Source organism: Oryzias latipes, chromosome 19, assembly GCF_053564925.1.
Source record: "Oryzias latipes strain Hd-rR chromosome 19, Olatipes_Hd-rR_3.1".
In the NCBI taxonomy this organism is placed as follows: Eukaryota; Metazoa; Chordata; class Actinopteri; order Beloniformes; family Adrianichthyidae; genus Oryzias; species Oryzias latipes.
The window spans coordinates 6,193,392-6,210,942 of NC_136255.1; the positions used below are offsets into that span (position 1 = coordinate 6,193,392).

Consider the following 17,551-nt stretch of genomic DNA (forward strand, 5'->3'; position numbering starts at 1 on the left):
CAAAAGTCAGAGTTTGCATTGATCCGTCATGTGAACACTTGACTTTACCACAATATGAGTTGCAGCAAATCCTGACGTCATCGTGGCGTCATGACAAAAGGCTTGATGTTTGCAATTTTGTGTGACGGAGTCGTCGCAGAAGCTCATGAACACTCAGCAGCTATGCAAAACATTGAAAATAAATGTAGCAAAATAATGAAAAGAGAGACGAAACCGGTTTAAAAACCTTAAATAATCACTGAAATTTGCTTAGAGGCTTAGAAGATTGAGCAGCCAGTTTGTTTGTTTTTTTTGTGTGTATCGTTCCTTGAAAACAGTCAATGAGGAGATTTTGTACTCTCTATTCCCGCCACGTAGATCTGGTTTGTTTTTTGGCTCCTTTACATTGGATGTTAAGAATGAATTATCTTGGTTTCACAACAAAATGCTTCCGAGGCTCTGCCTTGTTGGCATGGCAACCAAAGATGGCAGCGCTGAGCTTTCAGGGCCAACCATGTTAGCACAACAATGTGGAAGTGCAGAATAAAAAACGAAAAAAGGAGAATGAACTCATGCCAAACAGAAACCAGATGAAATCTCAAGAACACAGTTGAAAATGTCAGAAAATGTCCCCAAAGCTCCTCATAATTAAAGCTGTCTTCCAGTGATTTATAAAACAAAGAGCTCAAACGTGGATGTGTGATAATAAGTAAGAAGAAGTCAGCGGCTTCTTTATATGAAACCTCAGAGTTCAGATCGTCTTAATAAAAGCCCAGCATTTACAGCTAAAGATGGAGTCTGCAGGGTTTACAGATGCTTTTACTTCCAAAAGGCGGAGCTAAACTTGATTTTATTTTGCTCTAAAGTTTTATTTGATTTTGGTATCAGTTCAGGTACGTTTTTTGGAACTGCACTGTGTCTCATATTGTGTTCAATAATACTGAATATAATCAGAAGTGTTTATTTATGTCTCAATATGTTGGTCACACTATTCAATATTGTTAAATGTGTGATTTCTGATTAAGATTTTCTTTTTTTACAAAAAATACAAAAATCTACCAATACTTCTATTTATTTGAGGCAGTGTGCAATGAGATTATAATTAGTTGTGTCTTTGTCTTCTAACTGTCTGTGTTTTTAAAAGCCTGAAGTGGGAAATTTTCAAAGTATGTCTATCCATCATGTATTTGTCCATCCAATCATTTGAAAATATAATACTTCTTACTAGCAGGTTTTTTTATTTTATGTAGGCTGAACATCTGAGATTTATTTTTGTGTTGTTGCAGGAGAAAATCCAACACTGCAAAAACAGCCCCTCCATAAATAAGTCAACAATTCTTAAAATTTGATTTTTTTTCTTTAAATAAGCAATAAAATATCTGCCAATGAGGTAAGAAAAATGTTCTTCTTTTAATAAAATATTCTTATTAAGACATATTTTCTCTAACCATTTAGCTACTGAAAAATATTCTTGTTAATATTATATTTCTTGTAAAACAGGACCTTTCACTTGAAATAAGGGTCTTCTTATTTTCTCAAGATTCCGTTTTTGCAGTGAAATTAATTTATTGAATGTTAAAAAAAGCACAGCCTACTTAAGCATTTCCCAGTAAAATCACTAAGAATGGAATTATTTCTCAGAGAAGTTAGAGAGCTGGTGTGACGCTGGGTTTGAAGCTTCCTTCAGAAGGGCCGCTTGCAGCTCAGCACAGAGTCGAGGATGCTGCGCCGCACTCATGCTTGGCTGCTCCTGGATCTCTGACCTACTTTCCTCGTCATTTGCCTCAGAGCGCGCTCGCCCAGTCTCCAGCATCCACATCTACCTTCCCAATGTGGGTCTGCATCTGCGGAGGAGGAGGAGGGTGTGGTTCATTTCTGTTCTGAACCCCATCGGTGCTGGGCTGGCGTCTTATTCTACCAGAATGATCATCGGAAATGATCACACATCCAGAAAGCTGCAAATTTTGCTTCAACCTTTCTGTTTTTTTCAGGGTGGAGGGTGTTGGCAGGCCTAAGCTGCTGAGTGCACAGACAATAAACTCGCACAAACACACTAAAACACACACTGCATCAGCATGGGGCTGGTCAACCACATGCAAGAAGGCAGCTTCAGACCCGCTACTCCTTCCTCTGATGCTGACACACAACTCTGTCTGCCCACCTCTGCTGCAGAAGAAAGGCTGCATCAAAACACAAAAACACATTTTTGCTTTCAAACTGTGAAAATGTTAAGACCCACTTCAAGGAAAAATGTGTTTGTGGTGTTTTTAACATGTTCTTGTAAAATGTTTTGGTGATGGAGGACACATATGAGGAAAATTGAGATTAAAATTGCATTTCTGAGTATTTCTATTGCTCCTCTGCAGAAACTATGTGCTAGAAGACAACAGTTTTTTAAAATTTTGGCTGAAACAGCATAATCATAATTAAAAGACCAGTGGAAAGGCTTTGAAGATAGATCAAAAGAGGATTGGAGTGGGTCTTTAAACAAAAAAATAAATGATATTATTGCTGAATCTAATCAGACAACATAAAGTTCTTAAAATGATCTCAGACAGGGTCTTAAAAAAGCATCTGGAGGACGTTTTTGGGACTTTAATTCCTATTTTATCCTAATCATTTCATCCCTAAAGTCAAATGCATCAAACAGGAGAACCAGAGACGTAATTCCAGGGTTGCTGGTTCTGCCAGCCTAAGCGCTGCAGACGGAACGCTCCAAAAGGAAATCTGGATGCAGTCACCTTTGGACTGCAGCCTAAACGAGTCTGCAGGTCATTTGCCAAGCGGCTCCGTTTCATAATGCTCACAAGGCCATGCTGCTGCAGCCGGTGACTCAAACTAGCCAGAAGGAGGAAGAGCTGAACATGCTGTGGCATGAACGCTCATGGAGGTACTTCAGGTTTTCTTTGACGTCCTCAATGAAAACATGGTTTGCTCTGCGGCTTTGAGCGCAGCAGTTGTACAAAAACATTTTTTTTTGTCTTAAAATCTTTATTCTAGTTATTCAATACTTCACACTACCATAATGAAGAATTATAGTAAAAATGAAAAATGACAAAAAGAGCAAAGTCTTTGTGTAGTTCAGGCTGTAATCAGTCAGAAAACAATGCAGACGCATTCTAAAGCAGAAAGAAACGCCTCCTTCTGACTTCTGAATGAATGACAGAGTTACAGAAATCACAAAGGAGGAGACGGGTGAACATTACAGTGATTTAAGAAAAATGTTTTTAGAACTGACTTTTGGATTCCAGAGGAGATTATTTTAAAAAAAAACTGTTAATCCACCTTCAAAAATCAGCAAGAGCTTAGAAAAATATGTTTATTACATTTTTCCCCAGAATTAAATGATTGAAGGGAATTACTCTTTAAATATTTATCAAAAGAATTAAGGAATATAAAGTTTTCATAAAAAGTATTACTTTAAACGCCACTTCTGATTAAATACTTGGAAGATTTTTGTCTTTGTCTTGTTAATTAAGATACTAAGAAATGTGAGACAACGCAACACTAGAGGGCAGTGCAGGTTATTTTGTTGTAGCTGTAGCTGATCATGCAGCAATGATTTCAAGTGAGAAAAAATAAGTCTTTCTTTTCAGGAGATAAAATCAAACTGTCTCAGAGACCAAAACCACCGTAATGAGAGTCGCTCTGAAGTGAAAGGTCAATCAAAAAGCTGCAGTTCTCCAGACAACATTTGCTCCATCAACATATTTAAAGAGGCACTCCGATGAAAATTCAATTCACTTTGATTTATTTAGCCCCATATTACAACACAGTTGTCTCAACGGGCTTCATACCAGTAGCTGTGAAAAAGATCAAATCTGTTCTAAAATACAATCTCTGATTGTTAAACTAAACTAAGCTAAACTGGGCATCCCTGTCCTTAAACCGTCCTTTTTTTTAAGGAAAAACTCTTAAAAAAAGAAATATTTTCCAGGGAAAAAAGAAGAAACCTCAGAGATGAGTCCTTCATGTGGACATCTACATGTTTGAATGAAATTGTGTTTTTAACATGTTCTGGTGGTATTTTTCAGAGGATGGAGGACATTTGTAAGGAAAATTTGGCTTGAAATGACATTTCTGAGTTATTATTTATCCAAACTGTTGGAATGCCGTTGGATAAAGCTTGTTGATGTAAGACGAACAACGACAGGCCACAAGCCCCCTGCTCCGCTCCATTCTGATGCCCTTGAAGATGACTAGATCAATGTGCGTCTCTCTTATCCTCGTCTGAGCTCAAAAGTGTACGGCTCCGATATTGTTTACAATTTTCCAATCATGTTTGGTTGGGGTGAAGTGCTGTAAGCTAGCGGGAGAGCATGTAAACAGATGGATGACGGGAAGGGGTGAGAGGCTCACTCAGCGCCAAAAGTCCCGCCAACAACTGAACTCTAGCTGCTCTGCAGAAACTATGTCCTAGAAAACTACACATGTTTTTGGATTTTGGTGAAAAACTGCATAAATGAAAGTGATCAGAATGGGACTTTAGAGCCAACAAACGTGTTGGATGAAGAGTCAGCTGTGCTCCCAGATGAAGCTGTTTTGATATTTCCTCGTTTAAACTAAACATTAAAGGAACCAAACCGCTAAATGATGGTTGGTTTGGTCTGAGCATGAACTGGGAAGTGGAAAAATCAAAGGCGATCCATGATTGTTCTGTCTGGACAGTGTTTTAGAGCCATTACTGCCACTATGCTGTTCATACAGGTGTGAATAACATCAGTCTGCAAAGCCAAGATCTGTCTTCATCCTCCAAGCCTTTGAAGGGGAGGCGTGCTTCTCCATCCTCTGAGGGGGGGCTGTCCATCAAACCAGGACGTCTATGGAAACCAAATGCAGAATCTCTCCATCATCAGGACCCCCTCCCCTCATGATGCTGACACGATGAGAGCACAAACCCTCACTGCAAAAAGAATTAACACCGCAGGTGTTTTTATATCTCAGGTGAGCAAATGAAACCAGATGGTTCCCACGACGTTTGCGCAAACGGGCTTATTCCACGCGCCGTGAATTAGGCCGCGCGCGCTGACCTCGTGCGGATTACAGAGGAGCCCGTATGTGGAAGATAAGCGGCCTGGCAGAGACGCTGGCTCTGGTGACTAGACGAAGAGGGAAAAAAAGGGCTTGGCATTTACGCACAGGCGCAGAACTGTCCCTGCTTCACGGCTGATCCATCATAACGTCATTTTATGGCCCAACTGTATGTGAATACGAATCCACGCTGATTATTTGTGTTTTTCCCCCTGTTTTTGCACATTATTTCCATGATTGCTATAAAAATGAGGCGCATGCCATGATTCACGAGGCACGCAGCCATGAAAACAGAGATGAACCAAAGAAACGAAAGATCCAGAATAAACCAGAGGGAGAGAGGAAAAGGAACGACGGGGACTCAGGAGAACCTCCACCCTGACGGACTGCACAGTCCAAAGCAGACAAAGAGAAGCAGGTGATAAACGGCAGCAAGCATTATTATTATGACACAGCCGGCCTCCTGGAATCTGTCAATAATGAGATCGCGCATTACTCCGCTGGATTAGGTTTTGGGGAGCGCGCAAAGGACAAGATGAAGATCTGTGCGTCTGGAAGAGGAGGACCAGCTCCGGAGAATGATGGAGACGTTCGTCCTCATGGCATGATGATGGAGGGGGAGGAAACGTGCATTTCTTTCTTTATTTTTTTTAAACAGGGAGGCGACCACTCCTCTCGAGCACGGAGGAATGATGGCCGCAACAGAAACGCGGTTTTTTTTTGTTTTGTTTTTTTGGAGAGGAAGATGAGGAGCTGAGGGGAGCAAGAGCGGGGTGGTTAAAGGTTTGGGGAGATGAGGAGATGCAGCTGCGGGTCCATCTTCGTGTTTCTGAGCGCACAACAGGCCCAGCCTATCCCCCCCGAAAAGAACAAGTGACAAGCAAGCAGGCAAACGCTGATGGAGGAGTGGAGGCTGCTCGAAGCTCCTTCTCCCCCGCGCCTCCTGCGGGATCGCGCCCGCATGGGGTTCGGGTAAAACACGCAAAGACCTCGACGCGGCTTTCTTACCTGGGTGCAGACTGCGGGCTTGTCTCTTCAGCTGCGGTCGCTCACCGGGCGCACACGGCTTCTCCTCGCAGGGGCGGCGGCAGGCCGGTGGGGGGCGCTGCGGAGCGCGCAGGAGAGCAGAGGGGAGCGACAGTCCTGAAATGCATCCTGTCTGTCCGCTAACAGCAGCCATCTGCTGACATGTAAACGAAAGCTGCTGTGATGAGACAAAATAAACGCGTCAAGCAAAGAATAAATGAGTTCTTTTACCTCCAACACCAAAGTCCTCCACGATCCCACCTCTCCAATGGTTGAGCTGAAATGACAAAAACAAGCAAACCCCAAACATGAAGCAATAACGACATTTAAAATCTGTTCATTTTTAGTATTTTTGTTGCCCTCAGCTCAAATAAGCTCCTTATGAGACTGTATGTTTGGCAGTTTTCGTCAGGTTGTCTTGCTTCTCTTTGTGTAAAGGAGACTCTTTAATGCCCTACTCCTCTGAAAATTCTGTTTTTGGTGTTTTGGAGGACAAATAATAGAACAAATTAAGATTAAAATTGCATGTTTGGTTATTTCTTCATTCATGTCGTTGTGAATCAGGAGCAGATGAAAAAAAGCTGTTTGAAAAAGAAAAGCAGAAAATTTTCTGGGCGAGCCACAAGCTCCCTGATGCCAAGTAGACGACTAGATCTGTGAACATCTTCGTTTTCCTCGTCTGAGCTGGAATCTGGATTAAACCTGGACGGCTGGATGGTGCCAATGTTGCTCACCTTTATTGTTACACCACTAAGGTTAGGTTGGGGTGTGAGGGGCTGTAAGATGGCAGGAGAGCATGTAAACAGAGAGCTCTCAGCAATGGGGAGGATATGAGTGTGTGGTTTTCTTCACGCCAGCAGTCCTTCCCACACCTTTGGTGAATTTCTAGTGAACTCCTGCCACTCTGCAGAAACTATGTCATTGAAAACAAGTTTTTGGATTTTGTGTATAAATGACAAAATCATAATTAAATAAGTGGAGATGACTGGAGTGGGACTTTAATTAAATGACTTCTATTCAAACACACACATTTAAACCTTGTAAAACACAGAAACCTGGTTATTTTCTGAAATAGTCACTCCTTTGTTTATTGCTTTTTTGTGATTATGAGTTGAACATCTATGATAAACAATATTTTAAATGTTTCTGTGACTTGCTTTAAATTCTGTCATCATTCAGATCTAAGTCGATTAGAAGGTTTTCATCAATTGCTCTTTCTGAAATTGACCTGAATAAAACAGTGGACTCAAGATTTCGCTTTTGTCTGGACCACAGCATAAAGTAAAGCTGAATAAAAGGTAAAGAGGTCCTCACACCACTTAAAAATAAGCCCAAAAAGTGTCATAAAGTGAGACTGTCAGGCTGTCAGGAGAAGAGTCAGATAAACAGACTGTAAATCAAAGCTCACAAACAGAAAAAAAGACAACTACTCTTAGTAAAAAGTATAGTACATGGAAGTAGTCCATAGTACTTGAAGTTTACTTTTATATCCTATTGTAAACTTAAAATGTTCCAAGTTAGCGTCCTGTCTACAACAGACATGGTCTGCTCTTTGTGACAGAACAGTCCAGTCTCCCCTTAAAACCCACTTTTTTCTTGTAAAACAGAGAACTGAGAAACAAGGACATTTGAACCGTCATGACAGAGCTGCGGTTCTGGAACAGAACATGAACTGGACCAGATGTTGAGCAGAACATCTGATGGAAAGTCTGAAAGTACAGAGGAGGTAGAAAATGACGCACACGCAGACATGATGTTTGTGTTTGCACAGGATCTGAGCCCTGCATGTATTGTTGCATTTGTTTACACGTCATGCAAGGCATTTTTTTAGTGAAACAAGTGAGAATTAGAGACATTTATTTATTTATTTTATGGTATAAAATGCCAAAAACAAAAGTTTGCTAAACATGGTGATGCATTTCTGTTCAGTTTTACTGAACGTTGTCTAAAAATGACCATTTATCAACGTGCAGCACAGAGCCAGCCGGACTGGACCGAACCCTCAGGAACAGATCGTGGGGGTTGCCACACAAAGGTCGAGTGTTGGTGTGCAGAACAGGGCGCCCCTGAGTCAGTCCCCCTTCCATGGCCCGCCTGTGGCCTCGCAGAATCAATGCTTGGCGTCAGCTTTCACGCAGAGCTGAGAAACCACTCAGTCCTGGAAAACAGCTCGGGAATTATTGAGGGTCGGATCTGTTTGGGAACGCTGAAGCCCAGATGTGTGATCAGGACAAGAGTCTTTTTTCTCCTCCTCCTCCTCCTCCTCCCGTTCTCTGTAGTGCCTTGTTGGATGAGTGCCCATTGTAGCAGCTGCCACTGGCTGTGCGGCTGCAGATTATTTGGTTTTACCCTGTGGTGGGAGTTTGCCAGCGGGATATCTGCCCCTCCTTTAAATCCTCAAGCAGACAGTAGCAGACATGGAAGATCAGCCTCAGGCTACCTTCACACTACCATCTGCAAAGTGTGTTCAAGTCACCACTTCCAATGAAAAGCCTTTGTTTCAGTCTATGGTATTTAAAACCCGCGAGTTTGCACGTCTTTACGACAGTTTCTACAACTGTTTTTGGACTCCACGCACAAAACGCGCATTGAAATTAACCCTTGTGCTATCCTAGGCACTTTAACATTGGGAGTTGGGTCATCTCGACCCACTAGACAGTGCTCTGAACCTTTTTTCTTTAATGATTTGTGATCTTCACTGGTGTCCATGGATTACATGAAATCTTTCCACCTTTATCCACCTTTGTCCTGGTAGGGAGAACACGTCAATGTAAGGGTGGGGTCACAGGATAGCACAAGGGTAAACCACGCTGAACTTTGACCTATCAGGGAGTCTGATTTGGAAGTGAAATTTTAACTTCCAGAAGTGCAAACCGTTTGAGAATGGATCATTAAGGAGAAATGAATTATTTCGGTTTGTGCGAGGCTGGAATTTAAAGACACCCAAGTCTTTCAAATATCGTAATAGAGCTGTGAAAGAAAAAGTCTGGAGCAAGATTTCAGAGATTTGCACCGCTTCAACATATTGCTTCTTCCAACTGTACATGCCCCGCTATCGCAGTGACAGTCCAACGTGAACACAGTATGCTAAAAGTGCCACACATGCCCGGTGACAACGTAACGTCATGCTACAGCCACTGAACGTAGAGAAGGCGTAGTCAGAAAACGGTCGTAGAAACTTCTGAAGAAACATGTGAATGGGAGATTTTTGAACACGGAAGTCTATAAAACGCGCATTTATGAGCATTAACACAGACTGTTCATTGGAAGTGGTCGCTGTAACATGCATTGCTGAGGGGCAGTGTGAAAGTATGGGTCTTTGAAATAGGATTTTGTGATATACAAACTAAAACAAAAACATCAGTTTTTAATTTAAATATACACATTAAAAGCCAGGAACATTTAACTGCTCCTTTTTATTAAATCGGACACATAAATTGTCATCAGAAGGAACATAAACACTTGCTTACACTCAAACTGACACACTAAAAAATGTGAGCTGTCTAAGAATATTTTACTATTAAAGACATGCTGGAGTTTTTTAAGCAAAAAAAAACTTTTTAATAATTTAATGGAATTAAAGAACATAGATGACTTAGCAAACGTTTATATGGACAATTGTGTTAAAGTTTGTGTCTAGATAATACATTTTTTAAGCATTTTCCTCCATACTTTTAAGAACAAGGACAACAAATTTACTTAAAATAGAGGAAGAACAAAAAAAACTGATCAAGGTATGAATGAGTGCATGAATTCATTGTGCAACACTAGCAAAACAGCAAATCTCGTCATCTACAGTGACTAAAACCATAAAAAGGTTTGGAAAAGCGGGAGGAATCTCTGTGCGCTGGTGACAAGGCCAAACTCCAGAAGAGTCTGAGGGATTAAGGGGCCTCCTCTTGGTCCAGATCTTTCTCCTGTTGAGAACATTTGGAGCATTGATAAAGCGTTTCAGAGGAGACATCAACCTTTCAGAGGAAATTGGGTTTCTAGAGTTTTTAGATCAGTCTAGGACACCTGAGCTCTTATCTTTGATTTATAGTTTTCAGCTACAATTCATGATTTTACTGATTTAATTTTCATTTTCTTTTTTCTAGTTATGCGATTTTGTCATATTTCTGTCATTTTTTCTAAATCATCCTAGGTTGAAAGTTTTTGACAAAAATCTTCAACATATGAGATAATGCTCTGAACAAATTATAAGAAAAACTCAAAATAGATGGAATCATTTTCTTTACGGGCTCTTTCAGCACTGCTGATGACATCCCACCCCTTGACTCTCATGTTTGACACACGGGGAAGAGAACATTTTGGCTGGCGTTCTTCCAACAGGAGCTTCCCATCCCAGCAGTGAGACTCTGGAGTGTTCTCCAGCATTCCCGCCTGTTGGAAGCTTCACAGATGCACGAGGAACATCTGTCTCCATCAGTCAGTCTGAGCAAAGTTGTGCAAGAGGGATTATTCCAAACCTGGAAAAGTTTCCTCTGAGCAGCTGCTCAGGATGTTTTTTTTTTGGTCAGAATTTACCAAGTGTTGGATTGTTCACCCACTAATGTGGAATGTGAGCTGGGTTTAGACCGTCATGAAGTTTAGTTTTACCCTACTGATGATGTGTTGTTACAATGGTAATGGTAATTGGAGAGAACTGAGCAGTTCTTTCAAATGTGCCTTTGTGAAAAACTCTGAAAACATTCATTCTTTTAGACCTTAAACTGATTTAGATTGTAGCTTTAAAGAGTGAAATATGAGCTAAGGATTTACTAAAGCAGGTCTAAAACATTTACAGCAATGTTACCAAAAACGCTCACAGTGAGAGAAGAAGACTCCAATTACAGTTTACGTCCACACAGGCATTTAGATCAAAGGGGAGGTTCATGGTGCAGATATGAGAACCGACACTAGAGGGGGCTACTGAGGCATTATCTGCCCAAAACAAAATACATACTTTTTTTTAAATAACTTTTTAGTATATTAAATTAACAAGAGAAGACTTTAACTTTTCTGAAAAAACAAACGAAATACCCTCAAATAATAAAATTAAAAGGACCAATGCCAGCCAAAGGAAATTCTTCCTCTTGTTTTATTTTTTAAGGGCAGGTTTCAGTAATCTCAGCTCCTCTTCAAACATGTTTTGCATTGTTATTACTATTATTTTATTGTTATTATTATTACTTTTCTTATCTGTAATTTTGTATCGTACAGATTGTGATCTAATTATTACCATGTTTAAAACTAATTTAATGAGAAAAACTTGTAGCTTTAACATCACAGGACAACAAACTTGAACAAATCAGACTAAAGCTTTACATCACAAAAGGTAAAACTTTTACATCAACTTCATTTTTAAGAAGAGTTGTAGATGTAAACGGGTTTGGCTCACTGGTTTTCTGCTCTGGTGCAAAATGATGCTACGCGACTATAAAAACCACAGTGAACAAAAATGTTGCTTTGATTAGGACCTATAAGGTCACAGACACAATTTAATAACTAACTTTTCGTCCTGTTGAACTCACTTACTTTCTTAAAGTAAAGCTTTGAAGTTTGAAGGTTTTCTTGTGTTTGCCTGAATTCTTTCCTTCATTCATCAAATGTCTATAATGCACACTTATTTAAGGATACGGGATATTGCAGTTTTGAGCAAAAGGTTTGTTTGTTCCCTTTAATTTCTATGTAGTGCAGCTAACAAAATATTGTGATCGCTGCAAATGTCAGCTACAAATCAAAAATCAGGAAAATCTATGGTCATCGTTTATGTCACTATATTGATTTTATCCACAAATGAGAAACTTTTTTTTGTCTCCTTCGGGAAAATAGCTTTAAATCATGTTGTCAGAAATGAATGTGTGACAGAAATGTTTGTGAACCCTCCTCTCCTGTGGTCTGCTGCCCCCTGCAGGACATTCCTCTAGGGCACCTCTGTCTTCATGCATCAAACTGAGATCATACAGTTCTGCTGTGTTTAGATTCACCACCAGCTCACGGTGAAGCCCATATTTCACACAAGAAAGACCCAAATTAGCTGATGTGTTTTTTTCTTTAGCTTTTGTGATTGAATTAATTGAAGCACTTTAGCTGCTAAAGCATTTCTTAAAAAATGTAATATTACAGGATAAACCCAGAAATGCCTTAACATTTATTTCAAATGTGAGAATAATTAACGTTAAAATTTCCTAAAGACATATCTCTCTATAAGGTAAACACAGATGAAGGTAAAAAAAACCATATAGATTTTTACCATAAAATACTTATTTCCCTTTCTATAAAACCAAAGATGTTTTGTAGCACGTTTTAATGAAAACTTACAGGACAGATTTTGATTATGTTTTTATGGCATCTTTCTTAACAGCAAATAGGATCAAACTTCAGATTTGTCTTGTTTCTTTTGGGACAGTTTTCTCTTTAAAAAAAAGAAAGAAAGAAAAAGATTTTCCTACAATTTATTCTCAAGATTCGTGATCAGATTTTTAAAACTCCTCGGCTCGTCTTGAGATTTGCATGTTGAAACAAAGAATGACTGAAGTCGACTCAGAAAGCAGTAAAACCAGTTTTTGTGTTCAGTGACAGAAGTTAGGAAGGAGAGTTGGGTGTATTTTTCCCTTTGCAAAACTGAAAATCTACTTGAAATCTGCATTGTTATAGTTTTTTAATGGAATTATCGAAAAACTAAATTCAGTCATTAATCTGCAAAAAGGAAGCAATTGAGTGTTGTGGGGATAAAATGTTTTGCAAAAAATGTTGTACAGGGCTGGGTTGATAAAATCAATAATCCAAGTTAATAAATCAATAATCCATCCATAAAATTACAGATCGATCTTATATGCTGTTCCTTTGCTGGTGACCTAACGCAAAATAGCAGTAAAGCCAAAGCCTGCTAGCTTGATGCTATAGTATAATATAAATTTCCATAGGTTGGCTAATGTTAACGCTTGTTCAACCTAAATGTACATTGTTAAACTAAATGAACAGCTTTATTTTACACACACGGGCAGGAATTTTCCAAACTCTTTTAAGAAAACCTTTTTTTTTCAAAGTAACCAGTTGTGGTCTTTTTGAATAAAGCTTCATGCCAGAGCGCGACTCTGGAAGCACATGTGTCTCAGAATTAAAAATAAAAGTCAAAAACTGAAATGCTTTTTCATTTTCAAAAGGAAGCTGTGTTTGTTGACTTAAAAAAAATCTTTTTCCTCTTCAACACTGCTCATTTTGTCACTTCATTAAAATGCTGACTGGAAAATGATGGAAATACATTTTTGCTTTAATTATGTCACAGAATGAGCAGTGTTGAAGTAGAAAATGAAAAAGCATTTTGGAGAATTGATTTTTCATTTTATTTTTGAGTCAATTCATGCAGTTACATTGTGAAAATGAAAAAGCATTTCTGTTAATGCTTTTTCTGCCCAGCCCCCAGTCTCTACCCACACGGCCCCCTCTTCACACCTTTCCAGCTCAGGCGTCTCCTCCCAGCTGCAGCTGTTACCACCTCAGCACCAAACAGTCCACTCTCCCCTTCTTCCAACAGAAGCAAAGGGACCCCCCCAACGACTCACAGCACCAGACCAGCCACCGCCCACCCATCCTCCAACCCCCCTCTGCCTCACCCTGAATCAGGTCAGGATGGAGTTAAGGAGAACAAAGGCCAGGAAGGCAACAGGCCCTGACCACATCACCTCCAGGCTCCTCAGGGAGTGTGCAGACCAGCTCTGTGTGGTGATGCTGTTCATATTTAATATGAGCCTCAGACTGGAGAAGGTACCAGTCCTCTGGAGGACTTCCTGCCTGGTTCCGGTTCCAAAGGTACCTCGTCCTACGGAACCGAACCACTTCAGACCTGTCGCCTTGACTTCCCACCTGATGAAGGCTATGGAGAGGATCATTCTCAGCCATCTCCGCACTCAGGTGAGCTCAGCACTGGACCCGCCACAGTTTGCATATCGACCAGGCATCGGGGTGGATGACGCCATCATCTACCTGCAGCATCGGGCCCTGTCTCACCTGGAGGCCCCTGGGAGCACTGTGAGAGTCATGTTTTTTGATTTCTCCAGTGCTTTCAACACAATTCAGCCATCACTGCTGAGGAGGAAGCTGGAGGTTGCAGTTGTGGACCAACATCTGGTTGCTTGGACCATCAACTACCTCACAGACAGGCCACAGTTTGTGAGGCTGCGTGACTGTGTGTCTGATGTGGTGGTCTGCAGCACGGGGGCACCTCAAGGGACTGTGCTCTCCCCATTCCTGTTTACCCTGTACACATCAGACTTCACCTACGACTCCCACCACTGTCATCTGCAGAAGTTCTCAGATGACAGTGCCATTGTGGGCTGTGTATCAGGGGGGGATGAGCAGGAGTACAGGGGGGTCATCACTGACTTTGTTAGCTGGTTTGAAGTTAACCACCTGCTGCTTAACACCAGCAAGACAAAGGAGCTGATCCTGGACTTCAGGAGGTCCTCACCATCACAGTCACCGGTGAACATCCAGGGTTCAGACATTGAGGTCGTGGACACATTTAAATATCTGGGTGTTCACCTGAACAACAGACTGGACTGGTCCAACAACACGGATGCTCTGTACAGGAGGGGCCAGAGTCGCCTTCACCTGCTGAGGAGACTGAGGTCGTTCGGCGTGTGCAGACAGCTGCTGTGACCTTTTACGACACTGTGGTGGCCTCAGTGGTCCTTTATGGAGTTGTGTGCTGGGCGGGGGGCAGTGCAGGCAGAGACTTGAAGAGGCTTAACAAACTGGTTAGGGGGGCCGGCTCTGTCCTGGGCTGCACACTTGAGTCCATCGAGGAGGTGGCGGACAGGAGGATGTTAGCTAAGCTGACATCCATCATGGATAACCCCTCCCACCCCCTGCACCAAACTGTAGAGGCGCTGACCAGCTCCTTCAGCACAAGACTGTTGCACCCTCAGTGTAAGAAGGAGCGCTACCGCAGGTCATTCTTCCCCACAGCCATCAGACTGTACAACACCGTGTCAAAGTGACACTCCACGGTCCCACAGGTGTTTTTCTGTTTAGTCATTGATTCATTTACTTTTGTTGTAGTTGTTGTTTTTCAATTTTAAATTGTTTTTTGTTCCTGAACAGTTGTTTGTTTTTGATCTTGGTGTGAACTTCTTTAGTTATTTCTGTATTTTGAAAAAATTTGTAATGTTTTTTTACAGTTTACATGTTTTGCAGACCGCAGGTTTTTTACACTTTTGCAGCTGTATTTATTTAATATTTATTTCTTTATTTAATAAGAATCTCATTTTTGATAATAATTTTTCATAATAATTTTAGTAATATTTTAAATTATTTAATATAAATGTCATTTGTGATGTCCTTTATTGATGTTATATTATATCGATTATTTCTGAATGTCGTGTTGCTGCCACAGAAATGAAATTTCCCCATTGTGGGATTAATAAAGTCATCTATCTATCTATCTATCTATCTATCTATCTATCTATCTATCTATCTATCTATCTATCTATCTATCTATCTATCTATCTATCTATCTATCTATCTATCTATCTATCTATCTATCTATCTATCTATCTATCTATCTATCTATCTATCTATCTATCTATCTATCTATCTATCTATCTATCTATCTATCTATCTAATCCAGTTTAATTGTAAAAATAGATTGAAAATAGATTGAATTTTGCTACACATTCACTGAAGAACTTTTTGAAAATGAAATGTCAAATACGATTTCCTGTATCATTTTAATTAAGTGACAGACTGAGCCGTGTTAAAGGAGAAAAAGAACAAGCTGTATATTGTTTTTCCCTTTTATTTTTGAGTCAACAAATGCAGCTTCATTTGAAAAAGCATTTCTTTTTTTTCTTTTTTTTTTTAAAACTTGTCCTGTCCAACAGCTGGGCAAACAGATGACAGTTGAAGGCCTCTTGTGTTGGACATGAAAAAGCATTTCTGGTATTGACTTTTATTTTTAATTATGAGACACAAGTGCTCCCACAGGCGAGCTTCACCTAGTGACCAAACTGAAACGCCTCTAGTAGAGGCAGAACATTCATTTTTGCAATATTAGCTAGTTTAGAGCCTTTATAATGTTGAAAATCTGCACACTTTTGTTGGAGTTTCTCCGTTTGAGGAACCACCAACACTGTATGGTGTTAACAATCTCATTGGTTTATTATTTCACAAACACATTTTACAGTATGTGAACTGCATCAGATTAATATGAATCTCTTCAAAACATATATAGATTATTAATGTATTTCTATACAAATATGTCTAAATGTGGAAACCATCAATCCAGCCCTATTTGAAACTCTTCACTGTTCATAACTTCATAAATGGTAGAAAAAATCTTTACAGACTCCAACAACTCCTCTAAGTCTTTCAAGAAAAGGCACTGCAGCAGTTATCAGTCCTTTTTCCAAGTAAATTCTTTTATCTTTGGAATTAATGTCTTTTAAAAAGTCATAACATTGATTCTAATCATTACATATTTTAATACAGTCTTTTTTTCACAATTGCACACAGTAGTAAATAATGGTGCAATGAATAATCTATTAATCGATTAACCGATTTCTGTACCTAGAATCGATCAATCTGTCCAAGACAAGTCGAATTGACCTATACCGTTGTCAAATTGTTTCAAAATGAAATAAATTCATTGTTTTGATATGGGGCAATATCATTTGGTGGGTTTATTATTTTATTATGTAAAAATAACCAAGTGCATCCCAGCAGACAACATGTGATGCAGCAGAAAGTGATCAGTCCATCATTCCTGTCCAAAGACATGTGACCATGCAGTGTGCTAGAATGTTCTGGATTCTTTTAATGTGGAAACAAGTAACAAACTTGGTTAAATATATCCTGGATCCATTTTTTGAAACCAAATTGGTTCAAAATGAACCAGAATCAACTATAGATCAGATAAGCAGCCACTGATATGAATCGTGTCATTGTTGAAATGAATTGTTACACGTCTACTAATATTTGTAGATAATGTTTTCTGTATCCAGTTTAGCTTATGAGTTACTAACAGAGTCACAAACAGACAAAAACGAAATTCATGGAGCACAATGACATGACTCCTCAGTAAATAATGGTTCATCCATTATTTTACATGAACTTTTAATAATTTAAAGTTGTTAGGTTTTATTACACTCTAAGGGTTTGTATATACAGATCTTTGATCAGTTCAATACTTCATGCTTCAGCTGAAATGAAGCGTTTTTAATATTTTATATCATTTGTTTCTTCTATTGGGCTCATGAAGAGCTCCATATCAGATTCAAACATTCTGGCTGTCATGTGAAGTTTGCGCAACCACATCCTCCCCATCAGAGAGCTCAGAGGGGGGGAGCGGCACCTCCGGAGAACCACGGAGGAGGCGTGGATAAAGCAGTGGAGAACTTCCACACTAACATGTGTGGTGTGTGACTCTGCGCCGCCGCATCTGCTCCGATCTGAGAAAGAAAACACTAAAGTGAGGAGCAGAAGGCGAGAAAATGAGTCTTCACCTCCCCTTCTTCCACCCCGGAATGGTCTA

The 17,551-nt window shown here is 40.0% G+C and overlaps 1 protein-coding gene and 1 long non-coding RNA gene across 42 annotated transcripts in view; one reads left to right on the plus strand and one right to left on the minus strand.

Annotated features, from left to right (window-relative positions):
- Positions 1-6,218, minus strand: part of mapta (microtubule-associated protein tau a) — a 44,186-nt gene extending 37,968 nt beyond the window's left edge. For all 41 annotated transcript variants that reach the window (XM_020711983.3, XM_020711975.3, XM_020711982.3 and 38 more), the window contains exon 1: positions 6,019-6,218. The gene's annotated coding sequence lies outside the window, so the exon portion shown is untranslated. The remainder of the gene's footprint in view (positions 1-6,018) is intronic.
- On the plus strand, positions 5,083-7,180 carry LOC110017176 (uncharacterized). The gene is made up of 2 exons (XR_002292473.3): positions 5,083-5,428; positions 5,520-7,180. It is a non-coding gene; the product is annotated as an uncharacterized LOC110017176 (long non-coding RNA).
- Positions 7,181-17,551: the final 10,371 nt, after the last annotated feature.